Raw genomic sequence first — 20,304 nt, 5'->3', positions numbered from 1 at the left:
GGAATGTCCCTGAGGTCTTGGCCCTGTCCCATAGGAAAGCTTTCCAGAGCAGACTAATGGGTATGGTGGTGTATCAGTTTCCTAATGCTGCTATAGCAAATTACCACACGCATTGTGGCTTAAGACACACAGATTTATTATCTTTTAGGTCTAGAGGTCAGAAGTCCAGCATAGTTCTCACTGGGCTAAAATCAAGGTGTCAGCAGGGCTGCATTCCTTTCTGGAGGTTTAAGAGCAACATCTATTTCCTTGCCTTTTCCAGTTTCCAGAGAACAGATTTCTTGGCTCATGGGTCCCTTCTTCAGTCTCCAAAGCCCAGCAATGTTACATCTCTCTGACCCTTCTTCCATAGTCACATCTCCATCTCTGACTCAGCTGGGAAAGAATCTCCACTTATAAGCACTCAAGTGATCAGATTGGGCAAACCCAGATGACCTAGATTAGTCTCCCATTTCAAGGTTCATACCTTTAACCACATCGACAAAATCTCTGGTGCCATGTAAGAACTGGGGATTAGGACATGGATTCTTCAGGGACCCATGTTACAGAGATAAATAAATAAATAAATAAATAAATAAATAAATAAATAAATAAATAAATAAAAAATAAATAAATAAAAAATAAAAATAACAGCTAAAGCACTGAAGGTCAAAACCAGGGAGGCTAACATTGACTCTCCAGTCAAAGGGACTAAACATGAGAGGCAGAGCCAAGAAGTCTGTGCATTGAGCAGGCACAGAAGTGAACCAAAGACCAAGGATAGAGTCACATCCAGACAGAAAGGGACAGGGGTAATTAGAGGACAGGGTGGGGGTGGGGGCGAAAGTGTCTGATACTCACCTTCATTGGATACTGACTGTCTCAGTCTTGTTTAAGGCTCAGAGTCATGATGGACTTATGGTTTGGCCATTTCTGATCACCACCTCAGTTTAGGCTCTATCAGCAAATCTCAGAAGACACAACATAGATACACCACGAGTTGGGAGGGAGGTTGGGGAGTGTTGGTGATGATGGGAGCTCTCTGCTCATCAGAATTTCTAGGTTACTCAGCTGATAGAGCAGGGCTAGTTCAGATATTGCCCACTGCAGTGCCAGAGGGAGAGATTTATAGTCTTTCACTGGTGATTAAATTCTCTGGCCTAGAAAGGGCGACCTCTCACTTCTTTACAGTAATTGTCCAGAACTGGAATTAGTTACAAGGCCCCATCTAAGCACATGGGAACCAGGAAGTATAATCCTACCAGGGTCCCAGAAGGGACTCAGGGAAGGACAGAAACATCTAGGGAACAGCACTAACAGCCATGTACAAAAGTAGAGAAATGCCAAAGTCCATTGGAGAGGAAGTAATAACTGAGCTGGTTGTTGAAGGACAAGGTTCACTGAGCTTCAGGGAGAATTCAGGCAGAGGCACGAGAGGGGAGGAGGCTGGTGTGCTTGGGGGGTGGCAGGAAATGCTGGTGGTTGGACAGAGGGTTCAGTGGTGAACAGAAAGAGATGAGTGGGAAGGACAACAGGGGCCAGGTGGTGCCTGATTTCTGCGCTGCCCGAAGGAATTTGGACTTGACCCTGTGGGCAATTGGAGAGAATGCTTAGGAGTTTTAAGCATGGGTAAGACATGATCACATGTATATGGTAGAAAGATAGCTCTGACTGAAGGGTTAGCGGTAGATTGGAGGGGCCAATCCTGAAAGCAGAGAGACCGGTTAAACAAGGTAGGCGGTGAGAGCCTGACCAAGAAATGTGGCAAGAGAACGAAGACACCAGACACCTCCTGGGAAGGATCAGGTTATGGCACAGAGTGTTGGAAAACGGTAGGGCAAATAGATGCCTACTGCTCCCGGTGTCCCTTTTCCTTCCCCTCTTGTCATCCCTTATCCCTTGATTTTATTTTTTTCAAGACTCTTCTTGTTTTGACCCAAAGAAATGGGCAAAATCAGAATGGGAAGGTGTTCTTTCCACATATGTTCACCTGTACCAGCATCCCCCTCAAATACTTCATTCCTGGCACAGCTCTGTCCCACTGGCATTCCTTTCCACTCCCTGACTCTGTCTAGCTGAGGAGGGAGGTGGATCAGTATCTGTGGGGCTTATATGACCCAGGGACATAGGAAGCATCTGATCAAGGTTAGATTATTGTAAAAGAGTGAAATGCTTTTTCGTCTTCAGGCTGATAGCTCCTGCTATAGATGTACTAATTAACTAGAGGGATTCTGCTTACGTCTTGAGCAACCCCTTTGTCAGGGAAGAGGTGGGGGAATATGCATAAAATAATGACTACAGAACTGGACTCAGATCAGCAGGTGTCTACCAGGAACAAAGGGGTTTAGAAATTCCCCCCTCTTCCTTGGATCCCTTTCATACCTACCTGTGAACCTGTCTATGCCCCTCTTGCCTCCCTCCCCCTGGTATAAGACACCTGAACTTTGAGCTCTCTTAAGGTGGATTTGAGAATTTGTTCTCCCATTTTCTCCAGCTTGGCCTTCTGGATCAATACCTTTTCTTGCTCCCAACTCTGATCTGTTGAATATTGGCTTTTCTTTCGATGCACTGGGCATGTGAACCTTGTACCTGTAACACTATTATTCTGTCCTCATGGTTTTTGTTTGTGTACTTACGCTTGGGCACTTCAGTGGATACCTTGAGACTTGCCCTGAGGGCTTCAAGGGAAGAGTCGCTTGTAGGGTGGGAAAAGACCTGGGACCTGGGTTGGGACTATTTGACCTGCCACTTACTAGCGAAGCGACCTCACGCGGGGGCACTGACTTCTGTGAGCCACAGTAAGTTCTGCCTCACAGAGCCTTTTGTGTGAATTGAAATGACGTGGTGATGGAAGGTGCCATCAGGTGTGAGTCATTTTTTTTACCTAGGCAGGTTTTTCTGTTTTTTTGGTTTTGTTTTTCTTAAAAAGGACTCTCCAGGCCTTTCTCCCATCCTTCATAGAGTAATTGCCCTCCTTCCACTGGAACAGAGAGTTCCTTGTCCCTGAAAGCCACCAGGGCCTGGTCACGGGGCAGAGCCTGCAGCCAAGGGTGGCTTTTCTGCCAGGACGAGCCAGGCTACTGCCTCCAGATAACCCTGGTCCTCCCCTTCTCCGGCCCCAGCGGCTTCCCACACAGCTGTGGCCTCATTATCCAGGTGACTGTGAGCAGCTGAAAGGAGCTTAGCCAGGGGTAGGCTTTCAAGTGTTCATAATAAAGCTTCAAAGTTCACACCTTCATTAAGATGTGGAGTCAGGTCCTCCCCCCACCTCTCCCAGGGCTATTGTTCCCTTCCTATGGGGCTGCAGATTCAAAAGACAAGCAGGATTGGTTTTCTTTGTCCAGACAGCTCTCCTAACCAGAAAGGCTAGACCTGTTTGTTAAGAGAACGCTCCTCTCCTGCAGCTCCTTCATCTGCTGTGAAGGTTTCACAGACGCTGGGGAATTGGGCCATTTCTCAGGGCTGGAAGGGCTGTCTCTGGGAAGCAGGATTGGACTTGTTCTGTGGGGTCTTGTGGGAGTGGACCTAGGACCAGTGGGTGGAAGCAAAGGGGAGGCAGGTTTCAGAGTGCGAGAGGGGAGGGCTCTCTAACACAGACAGATGTGTAGAGGAGGACCTTGGTGTTGGGCAGTGATGCACTTCAGGTAAGTGAGGAGCGCCAGAGCAGGGCACCTGACCCTTGGCGGGGACGCTGCAGGAGACCTGCAAACTTGGGCTGTGAAGTTGGACGGGCAGACCTTTCAGGCTGCTCCCGCCACTCCATGCTGGGACCTCCTGACTCCATGACCTCTGCTTCTGTATATTCGGCCACTTCCCAGCTTTTTCCTTTTAACTCCCCTTGTCCCTCAGACTCCCAACTGTGGACGTCTTCATGGGTGCATGTTTGGCCCCCTTGCCTTTTCTGTTTTTCTTTTAGCCATTTGAGAGCAAAGCTATCAAGGCATCTTGGAGCCTCCTTTGTTACCAAGAACGTTTGCCTCCTTGGCTATGCACACGGGTTCTGAAGGATCCATGCCCATTTCACTGCCCCTCCGGGACGGAGCAGAGCTCTGCGAGGCCCAGGCACCCCTTGAACCTGGGACAGCTCTGAATGTTTTCTCCTAGGTAGCAGACAGCCTCACAAAAGGGCCCTCTCTCCTCCCTCCTGGGAAAGGACATGGAGGGGGTTGCCAGTGGGGCACACGCCCTTCACGTGGTCCTCGTGGTTTCACAGTAGGGAAATGGAATAGTCTGGGAGACCTCTCTGGGGAGATGCTGTTTGAACAAAGACCTGACTCAAATAAGGGAGTGAGTCCCATATGAGAGCAGAAGCCTTGGAGTGGGAGCAAGCGTGGGGTGGTCTGGGAGCAGCAAGGGCCGCTGGACAGTGGGAGGCAGGTCATGGGGAGCCTCCTATGGCGTGCAGGGACTTGGGGGTTTTATACACACAATGAGAAGCCATCAGAGGGTGTGAGGGAGGGCTGACGTGATCTGGCTATCTTTTGGAAAGGCCATTCTGGCTGCTGTGAGAGAAGAGAGACTGTAGGAAGGCAGGACTGTCAGGCCCAGGCCAAGTGCACAGCTCTTGCAGTTTCTGAAGTCTGTGCCACAGTGATAGTGGGGAGGTGGTGAGAAACGGTCAGATTCATGGTATATTTATAAGGTAGAGCTGATAGGTTTTTTGATGCTTTGAATGTGGGCTGTGAGGGAAAGAGAATTGGAGATGACATGCTTGACAAGCTCTAGGCAAATGTGCATTCTCCCAGTTAGAAAACTGTTAATGAACCTCCTGGAAAACTTTATAGTTTTCCACGAGGCTTCACATCCCTTTTCTGATTTGGTCCTCACATCTACCCACTAGAGAAAGCACCGTCGTCATTTGACAGATGAAGAAACTGAGGCTCAGACATGCCTTGCCAAAGGCCACAGAGCTGCTGTAGAGGAACCGTGGTTTGAGCCCCTTAAGTCTTGTGCTGAGCACACACCCTGTCGATGGTCACTGGATATGGCTTCTTTGTTAGCAGGATGTGGGTGGAGCGCGGTCTCCAGGAGCTCGTGATGGACGGTGTTTGGGAACCAGGTGAGTGAAGGAGAAAGCTTTGACCTAGATGGGATTTCAGCATCTGTTGTTCGGTTCCTTTCAGACGGTGGTGGGACAGGCTCAGGCTGCAGCAGCCTGGCCGGGCCATTGGAAACAGGTGGCTGCTGAGATCTCCACAGGGTGAGGCTGAGAGCCGCTCCCCACCACCAGCGGCCAGGCACACTGGGTTACTTTTTAGGGAACTGGCTCAGGTCACCTCAAGCCATTCTTCTCACAACAGTCAACTCCTCCCACTGCCTCCTTTCCCTCACCTCCCCCCGCTGCAGGCTGGTTCCCACCCCGGCTGTCCCACGGAAAAGGCACTCCCTGACCCTCCTGGCCAAACCCGGGACCTCTTTCTTCTCTCTCCTTGCCCGCCTGACCTCCCTGCAGCAGTTGATGCTGGTGACTTTTCCCCTCCGTCTTGTCACTTTCTCTTTCCTTCTGCTCTGTGTTGTTTCTCTCTTCTGCATCTTCCTTCACACCAGCATCTTTTTATTTGTCTTCTGCCTTGCAGCTCCTCCTTTAGGTCACAGTCCCACCTGAACATTGGTCTTCCTGAAATTCCCCTCCCTCTTTTCTTTCCCTCCACTCCTCTTCCCTTCTCTACCTACACTGGCCACTGATCCCCCAGCTCCAGGTTTCAGTTCTAACTTCTACAGAGATCTCCCTAGTCTGCATCTCCAGCCTGCATTTGCCACGTGAATTTCTGCTCCCAGCTAGAGATAACAGTTTTGAAAGCAGCTGGAACATCCAGGGAACGGAGAGAAGGTCTGTTTGACCTGAACTGGAGATAGTAAGACAAGAAAAGGTGGGTTGAGACCAGATTGTGAGGGGTCATGTTAAAAGGGCTTGGATTTGGGATTAAAAAATAGGGCCAAGAGAAATGACATAATTGTGTTTTGGAAGGATCATTAAGCAGTCTTGTGGCAGGTGGACCGGACTGGATTTTAGGAGTCTAAGAGAGAGGGGGCAGGGAAGAGACCATGAGGAGTGGCCAGCTTTGGAAAACATGAACAAACTTCTAACTAGTGGGTTGGGATTGAGTGAGAGTGGGAAGGGAGGAAGGGAGAAAGCTCACATAATTGTATTTGGTTCTCACAGTGAGGTAGTCAAGTAGCTGTATTGCAGATGAAGAAACTGAGGGTCGGAGAGAAGCAACGTGTCCAGGAGCAGATAGTGGCAGAGTCAAGCCCTGAACCCATGCCTTCTGACTCCTTGGCCAACGCTTCCATCAGGCCATGGTTACTGACTGATTAAATCCACCAGGATGTCTGAAATTTCCAGCACCAAACACAAAGAGGCTTTGTAGTAGACATGAGCTGTTTTGCCTGCTCAGTTTACAAATCCCCCCCTTTTTGATATTTGTATCTCTGTTAGTTAAGATAATGTGAGCTGCTGTAACAAACAAATCCCCAAATGCATGATGTTTCAGACATGATAGAATATTCCCAATGGATGTTCCTGTCTGGTGGGCAGCTTTCCTCTAATGGGTAAAGATTCAGGGATCAGGCTCTTTCCATTTTCTGCATCTACCATCTTCTACTCATGGCTTCCAAAGTTGGCTAGAGGTTTTGATGGGCCTAGAAGCAATACCTACTACTTCTCCTTACCTTCCATTAGCTGAACTCAGTCACATGGACACACCCAATTGTTCAGGGGGCTGAAAACAATAACTAGAATGTGTATCTAGGAAGAAGAGAAAACTGGTTAGGGAAGGAGTGAGAGACACTGCCATGGTGGTGAACCACTGTTCCCTGTCTCTCTGCCCATCAGGCCCAAATGGAGTTTTCTGCTTCCTACCCTCTGCTCTCCTCATCTAAGATCCAGCATAATTCAGCCTGGATGATGATGATGATGATGATGAAAGTAGTGAAGTCAGCTTATTTCACTTCCTGAACATGGTGATTGGCTTGGGTATTCACACATAACTTAGCGCACGTTGATTTCATGAGACTCAACCTTGGATTTCGTTGGAACTTTTGCCAAAGAGAACTCTTTCCACGAGGGCTGCTGAGGTGTAAAGATATGAAGCAAGGCAACCATTTGTCAGCGTGATGGGAGAGCCTGCTTGAGGATGAGCGAACAGATAAGAAAGCAGAGCTAAGAGACAGAAAATCCTTTCAACGGGATCCTTTGAGTGTCTATATTCTATATCCAGGCATGTTATTCTTGAACCCAATTTGAATTGATTTTCCATCACTGATAAGCTATAGGCCTAAGAAAAGCCCACTTGCAAAACTCTGAGACACCCTCTCACCCCTTCCCCCCCCCCAGATCAGAGGACAGGAGCACCACACTTTCCATGAGAGCTCCCTCTGTTGGCGAGGGGCCCTCTGAGACAGGGCTGTCTCTGAGTCATTCCTCCTCCATATGGCTGGACTGCTCATTTTCTCACTTGCTTTTTTAATTTTTAATTTTATTTTAACACAGGAATTGTTTTGAATCAAATGCAACATTTGTTGCCTCCTGAAAAGATCAGAATTAGTTAGAATCACATTGGTATTTTTTATAGCCCACAGAAATTATAGCAGAAAAACACTTTTAAAAGGCTATAAACTCAATATAAGGTGAGTCTCAGTCTCCCATTGTTTCCCCATCTGAATAGGCCAGTTTTGAATTCTATGAGGACAAATTCTTCTAAAAAGCAATTACTTATAGGTAAGTCACAGTATGGCACCTAGTCAAAAAGTTTTCATCGGTACAAAAATGTGGCAAAAATCTGGTAGAGCTTCATGGGTACATGGCATCACATTTACACACACACACACTCATACACTCTTTAAGAAATTGAGAAAGACAGTAGCATCACTATTAGAGAAGTTCAAAGAGAGTTGTTGGAGCTTTCGGAGAAGTTGTGCAGCCACGGGGGGTTTTGGTGGAAAGGTGGCAGGAGCTAAGATCACTCAGTTCGGTTGCCACTGGGGAAGAGGGTTGTAGGGAGCCCGGCGGGGCGGGGAGGCCAAGGCCTCTCCCTCCTTCGCAGGGGCTCCAGCCACGCTGTTCCTTGAGCCACACCTTCCACTCTCGCAAACTCCCTAAAACTCTCACCTGGAAGGTATGGCCCACACTTCTGCACTTAGAAAATATTGTTTGAAATGCTGCAGTCGTTACCATTCCTGCAAAGCCTTCTAAGGAAAAGTTAATCACCCTCTTCTCTGTGTCCCGCAGCGCTTTGCACACGCCTCCTTGTTGTGAGTTTTCACATCGCACGTTTTTGTGAATGGCTTTGGTGTTCATCCCCCTGGCTTAACTGTGAGCTTCTTGAAAGCAGACTATGACTCAGTCACCTTTGTAGTTCCTGTAATTTTAGGCTAAGGCTTGGCATATAATGGATGTATAAAAACTGTCGAATAAATGGAAAACTAGACCACAACTCATAAAATTGCACACCAAGAGTTATGGGGGAGAGAAAAGAGTTGGCTTAGCTCTGAGAAGACTGATAACAGAATTGACAATTCAGAGATGATGCCAAAGGGTCATTCTGGACAGGCCAGATAAACCGCGTGCGGACTTCAGGCTGTGACTGAGTTATTTTCCTCAATCACATGGGGAACAACTGAGACAATTTAGATGAGTACTTTGAAATGAAATGACCTGATTTTCCCACTTGTAGAGTGGTCATTACCCAGTCAATACAGGGTGGCCAGTCTGCCTGGGAGAGCTCAACTCTGCACCTGTTGACCTTGCTAACTATTTATAGTGCCTGTTAAGTCTCAAAAGTGTCCCGATGTGGAAGCAATTTTTGGCCACCGTATTGATGGAAAACTCTGTTGGCCTGACACATCACAGATGAAGGTGAACTAAGAGACAGTTTTGTTTAAGCTGAAGAGGGCGTTGACTCTAGCTATTCTCCAGGTCTTAACGGCAAGGAAGGAGAAATGTCACTCCTGGGGCCCTTCTGTTGCTTTCTGCATGGGAAGAGGGAAATTTACTCTCTCTGTTAATTTGTGGCAAAAAGTTGGTGTTATCTATTATCATTTTAATCTTTATAACAACTCTGCACTAGATGTTATGTATTTTACAGATACAGAAGCTGGGCTCAGAGAAGTGAAGTGAGTTGCCCAAGAGCAAACAGCAAATAAGGGTCAGCGCCAATGTTAACCTCATTTTGTCTGACTCCATCTAACGCCCTGTCCACTCTGCAACATCGCTTACAATTTAGAAACTGCTTTTACAACCACATTCCCTTATTTTGGAACTAATTTCTCCCTGTCTGAATTGTTGAGTAATGATGCAATTTCAGCCTTACCAAAGGAGACCATGCTTGACATCTGTTTGTTGTAAAAGATCATTCTGGCCTGTGAAGTTCAGTCTGGAGATTGTGTTGTTCTGATATGAAATAAGAATTGAGTTTTTATGGACAAGGGACTCCTTTGTAACTATTCTCAGCAATGATCTTTTGACTTAAGAGCTATTAATATGTAATTAGGTAGGTTTAACTGCAAAACATTTTAATTTTTTATAATGGGGACAAGGAAGGGATTCAGGAGTGGGAACAGGAATTAGACAGCAGGGCTAATAAAGCTTTGCCTTGTGCTTGTTCCAACATTGAGGATCTCAGTGCTGCAATAGCAAAAAATTGGAAACCACCTGTAGTCCAAGTTATATCCATACGACGTAATACTGTGCAGCCATTGTAGTAACTGGCTATATATACTTACTGATGTCAGAAGATAGATTCAAAACCTAATTAAGCAGGTTATAAAGCAATATACATTATCATACTTTAAAAATGCACGCCTGCAAAAATTTCTGGAATTTTTGCTGACAAAATTATGGGTGTTTTTCATTTTTCCCCTTTTTGGATTTATTTGAATTTTCTAAGTTTTCTAGTAAACGTAAAATATATGTACAATTTGAAGTTAAAAATTATTAAATGTATCAGGTAGAAGAAAATACTAATTTCTCTCTCATCACTATCAGAAGGCTGTATGTTATTCAGCATTAACAAAGAAGGAAATCCCACCATATTAGAAACAGAGGAGCCTTGAGGATGTTTGCTGAGGGAAATGAGCCAGCCACAGAAAGTGGAATCCTGCATGATACCACTTACATGAGGTTTAAAGAAGAATCAGACGTGTAGAAGCAGAAAGTCTGATGGCGGTTGTCAGGGGCCAGGGTTGGGGGGTGGGTAGGAAATGGGGAGTTACTAGTCAATGAGCATGAAGTTTCAGTTAAGCAAGATGATCCAGTTCTAGAGATCTGCTGGGTGACACTGTGCCTATAGTTCCCATTACCATATTGTGGTTAGTAGGGTAGATCTCGTGCTAAGTGTTCTTACCACAACTTAAAAATGATAACAATATAAAATAAAGGCCATGTGTGTCCCACGGGGCAGTTTCCCACAGCTGAGCCTCCACCATTATCTACAGGGTGCTGGCCCTGCTTCCCTTCAGAGGCAATGAGACTCACACTGCTCCGCTGCGAAATGCTGATAGCATGCTAGGAACTGTGCAATAGGTTTTCCCCCATGGGTTTCCTTTAACCGTCCTGTACACCCTGTAAAGCAGAAATTTTTATTCCCATTGGCGGGTGAGGAGATGATGTTGAGGGTCCTGAGATGCACGATGGAACCTCTATTCTAAAACAGGTTCTGCTCCTTTAGAAGAGCAGGTGCAGAGCCCCTTAGGAGACTAGTAACTAGAAATGGGGACAAAGTGTCAGTATAAAGTGAAGCATGGGAGAGGAGAGCAAGCTGACAAAATGTCCCCTTGGCCTCTGAGGTTGGGACGATGGTCCCTTCGTGGTCTGAGGCCACTTACGTAGTTAGTTAGCTCCTGGAGAAAACATTGATTGGAAAAATAGTCTATTTCACTTTGAAATGAATGGCTGCTTTGGGCTATCACATTTATTAGCTACTATTCACCAAGTGTGGCGTACCAGGCCCCACGCGGAGTCCTTTGCAGACACCATCTCATGTACCCTTCATCACCACCACCCTGTGAAGTAGGTTATCTTCATTTCTGCTAACAAAGAAATTGAAACTTGCAGAGGTGAAGGGTCGTGGTCAAGATCACAGCTTGTGAGCAGCAGAGCTCCAGAAATCTGTGCTCTTTATCCAGTGCCACTTTGCCTCCAGAATTAAAAGGAAGTTGAAGGGGAGGTCAAAGAGCAAACCTGAAGACCTGGAGACCTGGGGAGGACTTTGGACCAGCTGGAACTTTACGTCCCTCCCAATGCTTTTTGTCATCGCTTGTTGTCCATCCATGGCCAGATCCTTCAGGCTCCTGAGTGGGAAGGTAACGGGATGTTCTGTGGTATGGCAGGCTAGAAAAATCATAACTTTGAGATCCATACTGATTGGTTCAAATTCTATCAGTGCCACCTACAAACTGTGTGGGCCTTGGGAAGCTACCTAACTTCCCCAAGCCCTGCGTTTATCATCGGCTCATTGGGATGGATCAATGAAGAAAACAGGTGTGAAGGTGCCTGACACAGGCTTTGGCAGATACATTAGTCAGGCTATGCTAGACCATCTGAGCTGGCAAATCCCCAGTTATTTTTCATAATTAAAACCCATTTCTCATTCACCTCAAGTCCCATCCTGGTCAGGCAACCCTCTTCATTTTGTAGCTCAGTTATCTGTCATTCCAAGTTGCAACCCAGCTCCAAACTGTCTTGGCCCAGAAGTGGGACATGTCACTTCTATTTACAGCCCATTGGCCAGAACCAGACACTCAAGCCCAAGCAATCACAAGGAGGGCTGGGAGAGAGAGGGGAGCCCATGGATATATTCAGTGCAGAGGGTTGCTCCAGGTGAGCATTTCCTTCTCTCTGTTTCCAAATGTATTTTTCAGAACTGAAATTCACACACGCATCTAGGGCTATTAGACAGAAGCTCTGGTTCTAGGTAAGTAGATTCGGCACCTTTCACATCTCTTTTCCTACATTGTACATGAGGAGGAAGTATAAGTGAGTTATTCTCATCATTTGACACACAATGTCATGGGAAAAATATTTGGAATTAAATCAGTAACACACCATATTTTGGGAGACTAATTAAGAGTACCAAATGTCTCTTGGGGGGAAAAAAAGCATCTTAATCTGGTGTGTGTGCGTAGATTTTATTTTCTATTGTATCACAGATAATTAGAACTAAAATGACCTTAGCAATTCTTTGCTTGTGCATTCTTGTTATACCTTGCTCCACAAGGATTGGAAGCAACACCTTAGAATACTTCTTCCTGCTTCCTTTCTCCCACCACCAAGCAAAATCTTTTTAAATGCAAAACTGATCAAGCCATGTCTACTTAAAAAGAATACGAACATTTTCTAAGACTTTGCTCTGACCCCCAGCCCCCTGAGTCCTTACCCTGGCAGCACAGCACAGTATGCCCAGACCCACCTTTGCAGTAAGTGATAGCCGTGCTTTGTTTTAATCTAACTAAACTGGAGCCACACCTCCCAGAATTCCCTTCCCTGTTTAATTCTTGGTTGGTCATAGATAAATTTACTACAAGGGAGATTAAAGGGGGCTCCTAATATGAGAAGGTTCCTAATAAGATGAGAGACCAAGTAGAAGTTCACTACTAACATGTACAAAGTGTGTACCATGTGCCGGGCACTGGTCCAAAACCCTTATATATACTAACTTATTTATTCCTGACCACAATTCCATGAATTAGGTCCTATTGTTATTATATAGATGTAGAAACTGAGACTGAGCCCCTTGCTCACACTGTACAGCATACTAAGATCACTCAGTCAAGATTTGGACTCCGACTGTGTAACTCCATAATCCATGCTTTTTATTATTATTATAATTATATGCTACAGAAGTTTTAACAGAGTTTCTGGGAGAATTTAATTCTCTATGAAAGAAACACAGAAAGAAATGACTTCTTTTTGTATGGATATGATAACTGGAATTTTCAGCTAACTCTATGAGCCTGGGGATAAAGCTGAACCCCTCAGGGGACAGAACAGATAGAATCTCAAGAAATTTATTTATATCCATGGGTACCAGTGTATGTGAGCGACTAACATTTGTCTGGTACTCTTCAATACTCTTTTTTCCCCTGCAATCAGAGGATCCCATTGGGTTTGCCATGGCACGATCAGGATGGGAGAGGCTTTGCTGCAGTAACAAATGACCCCTGGATCTCTTAAAACAAAAAAAAAATTATTCCTTGCTTATGCTAGATGGCCCTTGTGAGTTGGCAGGGACTCTGCTCCACAGTCTTCACTCTGGGATCCAGGATGATCTGGGACATTGCTGGTCTCTGTACTAGAGGGAAAGAGCAAGGCAGAGTATATACTGGCTCTTAAAGATTCTGCCTGAGCTGTTGTGGTTGGTGTTCTGAGCTCCACAGTCCCAAGAGCTGGCTGCATCCCTTCCCTGCCTGCATCCCTTCCCCACTGCCCATGAAGTGGATGTTTAAGGAGGACCACTTGCTGGAACACAGATGTGTGGAATCTGTGAACATCCAAGTAAAATATTCCATCCAGGTTCTGATGATTGTGGAAAAAAATCTCAGGCTCTCAGATTGTTGACACTGACAAACGGAAGTATCTGGTTCCATCTGACATCACTGTGGCTTGTCAGGAAAAGGATCCAACTTCCTTCTGAAGAGGCACGTTTCCTGTTTGTGGATAAGACAGTCCCACAGGCCAGCCTAGCTATGGGGCAACTTTACGAGAGGGAAAAAGACGAAGATGGATTCTCGTATGTGGCCTGCAGTGGAGAGAACACGTTCAGCTTCTGAGGGCCAGTGCTGGACTAGGTGCACCACACCTGCTTGTGCACCTTGTAAATAGTGGATCATTTTCAGTTACTAAACCAGAACTTCTTTACATAGACCTAGTAGTGCATTTGTAACTGGATTGATTTCTTAATATATTGGAAGGTTTTTGTTTCCTTAGACTAGTAGGGTATCACACAGAGTTAAAAAAAAAAAAAGGACCCTGCCTGGAAGTGGTATGTCACTCCAATGGCATGTCTCATTGGCCAAAACAAGACACATGGCCATGTATGAGTCCACAGGGTGAGGAAGTATAATCTTCTTGCTGGGAGGGCCACTAATTTGGCGAGCAGTCAATCAATTTGCCATGAGACATTGATCCCTTAGACACAGGGTGGGTAGGCAGAGGCTGGGAGGCCGAAACCCTCTAGAGGTCATTTTTGGCACAAGTAACCTTTCATATTTACCCCAGTGTGCTGTACAAATATTATCTTTTTCTGTGCCACGAAGTAAAAACAGTTGGGAATCTTGACTTTGTCTCAATTCTCACAAGAATTAGGGCACTAGGCACTATTAATTCAAGCCCAGTCAGTAATAGAAAGGGAGGACTGGAGGTTGGGATTTTAGTCTTCATACCCAAGGTTGTGTTGGCTCTACTAAGAGACACTGAGTAGGTCAGCAGAATTTGTGACCTGAAGAGCCAGAGCCAGGCCTTCAGCCCCACTGGCATCTATGCGCCTCTTCTCTTGACTTGAACTGGCTCGTTGACAGGGTTGGCCGTGACCACACAGGCTCAGTGATAACCAGGGAGAGTGTTGAGCACATATACACTACAGACTGTATTTTTTCTTTTTATTAAGGCTCTGGAGACAGGAACATGACAACATTTTGGCAGCTGGAACTGTAGCCATGTGTGAGGAGAAAGTGATTTGCATGAGCAATGCAAAACCACCTGGTTTATTGCAACCAACTCTGAACAAGTTAAGTGAATCAAATTCCCAGTTGGATACCAGAAGCAGCTAACTTACATGCACACACACACACACACACACACACACACACAGCCCCTGAAAAAAAAAAAAAAAGAGAGAGAAAAAGGAAACTTAATACTAACATTCCATACAAATAAACTACTAAGGAACCTCTTGCTCTCCTGTTTTCACTCCCAGGCCTTGATTCTCCTGGTGAGTTTTTATGACGACTCTTACCCTGACTCCTCATACCTAGGCTTCCTCACCCCTCCCCGGACACTCTCCAGAAGGTGTGCAAAATTCTGGGCCCAGTCTACTCTTGTTATGCTCTACCATGTGGATAAAGGCAAGGATCTCTTTGTCATTCAGGGGTATGTCCCTGAAGTATTGGCTGACAGTTTCTATTAACTAGCCCCTTTGAAGTCTGGTCTGGTCTGCAACTTGAAGTGTTGTTCATAAAAAGGTAAAGAATTAGACTTCTACCGTGTCTAAACCACGACACTGGGGGGGGGGGGGGGGATATCTTTTGATTGTACCTGGTCCTCACCTAAAACACAGGGCCAGCATCATCATGTGGGGTCTTGGAGGCCATGGTTTGGGTTGGCCCATTATTCTAACAGCAGTGGAAGAGTCATTAGCAGATTTCAAGTAGCAAAGCAAAATGATCTCATTTATTCTTTAAAAAGTTCCCTCTGGTTATTCTGTGAGTCTGTGTGCTCTGAGTCTCAGGTTTCTAATTTGTAAAGCAGGAGTCTGAGACAGAATTTTCCAGCCTGCTTATCCCCGCTGAAGGCTCTCCTTTCCAGGCTAAACATTCCAGGTCTTTTAACCATCCTTCGCACAGTTTGGTCTCTTCGTAAGCTTGGTTATCCTTTGTGGAATTTACATGTGGTCAGGTCCTCTGGAACTGGGGTACTTGTCAGACCCAGCCTAACACATTCTATCCATGGTCTGCCCAACCTGAGGCAGAATGGGGCTGCCAGTCCTCTTGTGAGATTATTTTTGACATATATCAGCAGTCATGGTTTCACTGCAGAATCTCCTTGCTCTACCCATGAAGGTGAATTGTAAGAAATTATTTTTTGCCACTCTGGAGCTGTTCCCCCTTGCCACCTTCACACATTCTCTCTACCACTGGCAACACCAGAACAGAAAACACCAGGGGTCCTTGCAGGACATCCCTCTGAGGTGGTCTTGTGATAAGAGATGGCCTAATTGGGATTCCAGGCATCATTCCTGCAAGGCTGGGATGTTCCTTTGAAAAGTGGCTAGAGACAATCTTTGCATTCAAAACATCGAGGACTTGAATCTTAGCTCCAAAGAGAATCATCTGAGAAGGGTGCTACAGATGGGCCTGAAACCCAATGGGGATTTCTCATACGAATGATGGGTTCTGTCTGGAGTTCAGATAAAAGGTCACACCAGCTCATTTAGATAGGAATGATAACTTTCCAACTGGGGGAGCAGATAAGTGCTTCCAGAAACAGCTTCTTTGGGCAATGAAGCCACAAAAGGCTGCCTTCAAAGAGAAGGAGGGAAATTGTAGAAGACAGAGAAGAATTTAGGTCAGCCAGAATGGGGCCCCCCAAAAAAGTCAAGTTCAGAAATAATTTAACAGATAGGGATCCAAAGAATATGTGGTTTGCCTGACAAATGACATTCACTTTGAAAGTGAAAATGAAATTGGAGAAAGCAAAATTGCTGCATATTGGGTTCTGGAGATTGAAGAGAAATGATACCAGGAGAGAAAGGAGTTGTAAAGCCTTCCTAGTTAAGCACGGAATTGGAATGAATGAATTTTGGTCCATAAAGGGTCAGGTGAAGATCATACAGATAACTGCTTAATCCCAAGCAGCTCCAAATGATGTCATTAGCGGAGGATGGCGAGCCTTGGCAGGCATGTCTGACCGGGCTCACGCTGCCCTCTCTCAAAACTGCTCATTCCGGGTGGAGCTCTTGAACAGAACAAGACCACTTAATTTAACAGTCAAGCCAAGGAAAGATGGAAAAAGACTTTACCCTGCAAGTCAAGGGGCCCCGAAAGAGCTAAGTAGCGTGGGAGGGGAAGCGATGAGGCACGCTGAAACTGAAGCCGCACCGCGGGGCTGGCGGAATCTCACTGCTGCAAATAATGATCCTTGGCCACCAAGCAAAAGGCGCATGGACTTCTGCCTAGGGACATCTGGGCTTTATTCCTGGCCTAATGAACGGACTCTCTGTGAGATTGTCAGATCAGACACTTCATCTCTGTGAGAGTGATTTTATCCACTCCCAGGACAAGTATAATCGTATCTACCAACCCCTTTCTACTTCCAGAAATAAAGGTTGGCACAGTGCTTTCATCAACACTGGCTTCTCATGTAACCCTCACAATAATTCCACAAGGGACACAGCTGGCTCCATGTTATGGATGAGAGAACTGAGGCCCAGAAATGTTAAATGACTTGCCCAAGGGACAGACGTAAGTGGAAGAACCAAGACTAGAACACAATTCACTTTCAAGCATAGGGCTCTTTCCATGACTCCATAACCATCTGTTAAACAAGAGAGAAAATTGTGAGCGCTTCGTCTGGGTGCATGGATTTTAAAATAAGTCAACTTAGGTTCAAATTCCAGATTTGTCATTTTCTATTGGGGTCACATAAGTTTTAGCATTCTTGTTTATAAATTGGGAAGCAAAATGATACCTCGGCCATGAGGTTATTGTGAATTCAATGTCCACAGAGTATTCGGTGCATCACAAAGCAAGTGCTCAATGAACGGAAACTTAGCCATGGGAAAGTGTTGCCAGAGAGCTTGACAGAAGAGTGACTAGGAGGGATGGCTCTAAAGTCAGATGGCATGGGTTTAAATTCTGACTAGGCCATTTATTCAGTGAGTGACCTTAAAAAAATGATTTACCTTTTCTAAGCCTCAGTTTCCTCATCTATAAATAACAGTACATATCTCCTTTTGTGGTTGTGAGAATTAAATGCAATACTTGAAGAATGCCTTGCACATTGTGAGTGCACAAGGATTATCCTCCGTTAGCGTGGTGTTGTATCATACCTGTTTATTAATAAGCAGGAAGGAGGGTTAGAGCCTTGTAAAAGTGAACAGTTCCAAGAAAACCAGTACCCACATCCCCATAAAGTGAATCCAGGGTGAAACATAAGGTCATTGGGACCTGAAGAGTATTTCTCCTCTCTGTCCTGCTTTGCAGCAACTCCCATCTCTGTCTCAACACTCTATTATGGCTTCTAGGGATTCTTGCCATGACCTGTGGGTTTTCATTTCTATTAGTCTGTTGACTCACTCCTTCCCTTCCTCATACATTTATTCACTTACCCACTTATTTGTTTACCCTTCTACCCTGCAAACATTTCTTGTGTATTTCCTTGGTGTCAGGCCTTATTTGTTGGGAGTGCAGCAATGAATCAGACATGGTCATGCCACTCCAGAGCTTGCAGTGTACTGAAGGAGATTACACGTGTATAAATCCCAAAGTACAGGGGTCACTCTAGAAGGATGAGTAAGATGAAGAAACAGAGGCAGAGCTCACAACCATCTAGAAGGAGAATCATGAGGGAGGGACATTGAGGTGAGTGTGGGTGGTGAAAGGATGCTCCAAAGGAGGTACCAGCACAGCTAAAAGATTCACAGAGCTCAGAGGAGATGAGCTACTTGGCCTCACACGGTGGAAGGAAGACTGCTTGGCTGCCTGAGCTCTGAGCCTTGCCATGGGCAGCCCTGTTGAGTTAGAGACAGAAAGGAGTGAGGGGGCAGGGAATGCAAGGATCAAGAATGCAGGAGTCATACAGACAGAGGTTCGCATCCCAGCTCCACTAGCTAGATGGCTTTACTTCTTGGAGCCTCAGTCTTTCCATCAATAATATGGGGATAATCCACCCTTTCTCACAAGTGAGCTATGGGAGCTCAAATGAAATAACATAATGAAAAAATCCTCCCATAAGACAGCTCTTGCATTGGAATGGAAGCCAGGACATCACTTTTATTGACAGCCTACAGTTTTATAAGACAAATGGTAAAAGCTCACTGTCCAAGAGCTGGCCCCCAAAGGGTCTCATCTTATTTTTCCTGTGGACAATTGACCTGTCACACAGAGTGCACACAATGGAAACTCGAAATAGTAAAGTCAGCTTTGGAAATGCAAGTTGATATTTTTCTTCGCTGTGTTCTCTTCTTACCCCTAATTTAGGCCAGGAGGAAAGTCTGTGCTTTCTTGCCTCAAAGGAGTTTGTGGTAGAATAGAAAGTAGGAGTGGCCTCCAAGAGACTTCCCTTCCTGGCTTTTGTTTTAAAAACTCTAAACCCATTGAGGAGATTATGCTTGGTGTGCCTGAGGGCTGGAGCAGAGAGATCCTGAAAGAGAGACCAAAACAGGGATCTGTGTAAATCAGGGAGAGAAAGAGAGGTCAGTGGGCTCCATGGGAAAGGGCAGCACCTCCCGATCCTTGTAGGCCTCAGGAGGACGGCTGCATGGCGTCCAGGCTCGACAGGATTCCTCTGCCCCGAGGCAGCAGAAGGGATGGACCCACAGGGACCAGTACCATTTGGACAATGGGTGTCTCAGGCTAACAGTATAAACCGATAACTAATCACTTCAGGCAAGGGAGGCTCCCATATTTAGTGGCACCGCATAAAATCCCAGCACCTTGCCCTATAGGAGAAAGCCCCAGGGAGACAGAGGTGAATTCTTCACAGCTCAAGAATGGGGACTTGGTTTTAAGACTGTTGATTAAAAGACAATTTTAGAATGTGACATTGCTTATGCCTTGCATTTGTGAAATGAGAGTCATACCTCCTCAGCTATAATACATACAGGTCCACACATTTTACTCAGAGATGTGTTTGGGGCTATTTCATCTGCATAACCTGTTCAACTGGCTATTTGCTTAAAGCAAAGCAAAAAGCCTGTCCCCTGTTCCACACAGACCTCTCCTATCATGACATCACAGCAGAAGTAGTCACTGCAACCTGCACTCTGGCAAGTGCTCATCACCGTCTGCCACTCGGGTCACTCGGGCCATGAGGAAATCCAATCAGTCAGAGCTTAGAGTTCAGTCACCATGCAGAGGCTGTGCTCAGAGACCTCAGCCTGGCCACCTTGGGAGTTGATGGGCACATTACAGGCAACATTGGCTACTTGGAGAAGCGAATTACCTGTGCCTAGCGGGGAGCCCTAAAATAATAATGCTATCTTCATCACTAAGATAATCATGCTATGTCAATAGCACTGTTTCCTTATAGAAATATCTGCAATAGGACAGAGGCAGAATCATTCAATCAGCTGTTCAAAGAGACAGAAGTGAAGACTGCAGGGTTGATCTTACTAAGATGTGAATTTTCTGTAGGTCTTCTTGACTCTAGTTACTTTTGATCTCCATTTATAAACATGAAGTTCTCTTTGCTTTCACAAGTCACAGCTGGTAAGTGGGCAGACTGGCGGGAGGGTGTGGAGAAATGGACCAGGATTTGTTCTTTCTTAACCCCATCCCAGAGCTCAATATACAGGCACTCGAAGTATTTTTCCAAACTGGATAGACCCTCTTAAAAGAATGGCTTTGGATGGTGTTGGTCAATTACCTGGGCCTCCTGCTGGGTAAATGCCA

At 45.7% G+C, this 20,304-nt stretch overlaps 1 pseudogene; it reads left to right on the top strand.

Moving 5' to 3' along the window:
* Nucleotides 1-13,405: 13,405 nt before the first annotated feature.
* Nucleotides 13,406-13,746, top strand: LOC107537631 (gamma-aminobutyric acid receptor-associated protein-like 2 pseudogene; annotated as a pseudogene).
* Nucleotides 13,747-20,304: the final 6,558 nt, after the last annotated feature.

This window comes from Miniopterus natalensis, chromosome 12, assembly GCF_054644295.1.
Source record: "Miniopterus natalensis isolate mMinNat1 chromosome 12, mMinNat1.hap1, whole genome shotgun sequence".
Taxonomy (NCBI): Eukaryota; Metazoa; Chordata; class Mammalia; order Chiroptera; family Miniopteridae; genus Miniopterus; species Miniopterus natalensis.
The sequence above is the reverse complement of the archived record's forward strand: the minus strand, read 5'-3'. Positions and strand labels throughout refer to the sequence as shown.